This window comes from Juglans microcarpa x Juglans regia, chromosome 5D, assembly GCF_004785595.1.
Source record: "Juglans microcarpa x Juglans regia isolate MS1-56 chromosome 5D, Jm3101_v1.0, whole genome shotgun sequence".
NCBI classification, from domain to species: Eukaryota; Viridiplantae; Streptophyta; class Magnoliopsida; order Fagales; family Juglandaceae; genus Juglans; species Juglans microcarpa x Juglans regia.
The window spans coordinates 26,151,993-26,154,962 of record NC_054602.1 but is presented as its reverse complement, the minus strand read 5'-3'; the positions used below and the strand labels follow the sequence as shown (position 1 = coordinate 26,154,962).

At 38.0% G+C, this 2,970-nt stretch overlaps 1 non-coding gene across 1 annotated transcript; it reads right to left on the bottom strand.

Moving 5' to 3' along the window:
- Positions 1-1,493: 1,493 nt before the first annotated feature.
- LOC121266656 lies at positions 1,494-1,601 on the bottom strand. The gene has a single exon (XR_005940877.1). It is a non-coding gene; the product is annotated as a small nucleolar RNA R71 (small nucleolar RNA).
- Positions 1,602-2,970: the final 1,369 nt, after the last annotated feature.

The window sequence follows — 2,970 nt, the reverse complement described above, 5'->3', positions numbered from 1 at the left end:
CTCTGGATCATGGATCATTTTTTTTTATTTGTTTAAGAGTTTGTTTTCATACTGGATGGAAGAGTAATTTCATGACCTAGGTCAAGGGGAACCTTTGGGCAGTAGGGTTTTGAGTGGGAGTTTTGATTTCTTCCCAGCTTTAATTTGTTTTCTCCATGAATCTTTGTCACTCTTATAGACACCGGGATTAGGGTTCCTCTGTGTCCTCTTCGATTCATCGTTGATTGAAGGCATGGTGGATGCTTAAGGGATGCAGACCCTAACCCGAGTTGTATGTTGATTGCCAGTTTGATGTGAAATTTGTTGAGATTATTCAGTAAATGTGTTGTTAGAGTTTTAATCATATACATTATCCAAATGCTTTTGTCATGATTGAAATTGCATTTGAAAGTAAAAGCAAAACTCCCATAGAATCCATCTGTGTAAAGGTAACTCGAAGCCTAGGTATATTTGTTTTCCTCTAAAAGCGTTTCAGAACATTGGTTTTGAGTTTTGAATTTGTTCATCTTATCAGTACAGAGAATTCGGTTTCTGTAGTTTTTTTTTTTTTGTTATTTTAGTGTGCATCCAATCCATCTTGTTCGCATCTAGGATTATCAAAAAAGAGTTACACATCTCATATCTCACCTTCTTGCTTCCCGATATTCCAATAAACAATTGCATAGCACTGAAACTACCTTAATCCCTGTGAAATCGACCTTGGGACTCTCAGTATACACAAGACACCTTCTACACTTTGGAGGTATTTTTATATTAGAACCAAGTTTTTGGCGCCGTTGTTGGGGATTAAAGGCAAGTTGCAGGGCTATCAGAACGCTGCAGAGGAATGGGGGATTGAGTGTGAACCTCTTCACACTTTGGTGATCTCTGACCTTAACTTTCTCTGTTTTCCCCTTGATTATTGTGAATCACATTCTCTGAAAAAACTTACTAACATCATCATTTTTTTTTTTTACTGCCATCACTATACACCAAAGCTTGGTGTTAGTTGTGTGTTGGAGTAGAGATCTGCATGTCTGATTGGAGTAGAGATCATTCATGTAGATTGTTTGTGAGTCACTTTCATTTGAGTCAACTTCTGAGAGTCTTAGTACCATGGCTGAAGAAGAACTAGATGGGAGGAAAGTGGGGAATCATAACATGACTCTCAAAGATTATTTGCAACCTGCTAAGACTAGCTCACCCTCATGCATTATACAACCTCTTAATGCAAATAATTTCAATTTTAAACCTGGCATGATACCCCTTATACCTCATTTCCATGGAATGGAGTCTGAGAACCCGTATTTGCATATCAAAGAATTTGAGGAAGTTTGTTCAACTTTTATGAATCGAACTTGTACTGAAGAAGTGATCGGACTCAAGTTATTTCCCTTTTCATTAAAAGACAAAGCCAAGACCTGGCAGAATTCTTTGAGACCTAGATCCATAGGAACATGGCAAGAGATGCAGACTGAGTTTTTAAAAAAGTTCTTTCCTATGCACAGAACCAATGCACTAAAGATACAGATCATGAATTTTGCCCAAAAAGACACTGAAACCTTTTATCAGTGCTGGGAGAGGTTCAAAGATTTATTCAATGCTTGTCCTCATCATGGGTATGAAAACTGGAGGATAATAAGTTTTTTCTATGAGGGTTTACAACCTAAGATGAGACAATTCATGGAGACAACGTGCAATGGAGAGTTGTTTAATAAAGAACCAGAAGAAGCCTTTAAGTACTTTGATTACCTGTCTAAAAATGCTCAGTCATGGGATGTTTCAGATACATATGATAGAATTGAACCTTTAAAAATAACTGGAGGAGAGAAAAGAGGTGGATGATTTGCATGCTAGAGTGTCTATGCTTTTTAGGAAATTGGAAACCATAGATACAGACAAAGTAAATGAAGTTCAAATTATTCAAAAAATTTCAAAAAAATGTAATATCTATGAAGAAATAGGGCATGTCACTAGTGACTGCCCTACAATTCCAGCTTTTAAGGAAGTCCTTCTAGATCAATCTAACTCTATTAATTTTATCTCCAAACCTTTTCCAGGTCCATTTTCCACACGTACAATTCCAATTGGAGGAACCATCCAAATCTCAGCTGGAGGAATGAGCAATTAGCTCAACCTCCCATTCATGCACCTGGTCCTTCTCAATATACAGCCAATCCAAATCCAGCATCATCGGAGCCACATCAATTTCCTGCTGCAGCACATTTTGGTCAGAGTAGAAACCTTGAGGAAACTGTCCAGCAAATGGGAACAACCCTCCAACAATTCATGAAAGGGCAAGCAGCAATAAATACACAAAATGCTCAAACCTTTAATGACATCAGAGGAACCTTGACCAAGATTTCTTCAACCTTGAGCATCCAGGAGAAAGGGAAATTCCCTGCCCAGCCCCAACCCAATCCTCAAGGTCAAATTCATCAAGTGTCAGAAATGGAGGAGGACTCTAACTTGAAGCAGGTAAAAGCTATCACCACCTTAAGGAGTGGTAAAACTTTTGAAAACCTTACTCCTGAGAGGACAAGTGGTAAGGTTCCGAACCCTATACCTGTTCAAGTTGAGGAAACAACTTAACAATTACCAGCACCTTTCCCTACTAGGCTAACAGTTTCTCATAAAGAAAAAATCAAGCTGAGATCTTAGAAGTATTCAAACAACTAAGGATCACTATACCCTTACTCGATGCCATTCTACAAATTCCCACTTATGCCAAGTTTTTAAAGGATCTATGTACAATTAAGAGGAAGTTGAGTGTGAAGAAAAAAACATTGCTCACTGTGCAAGTTAGTGCCATAATTCAACACAACACACCTCCTAAATTTAAAGACCCTGGATCCCCTACTATTGCTTGCATTATTGGAAATTCAAAAATTGGCCATGCCTTACTAGATTTAGGATCTAGTGTCAATTTGTTGCCTTACATTGTATATGAGAAACTGGGGCTTGGAGATTTGAAATTAACCTCCATAACCT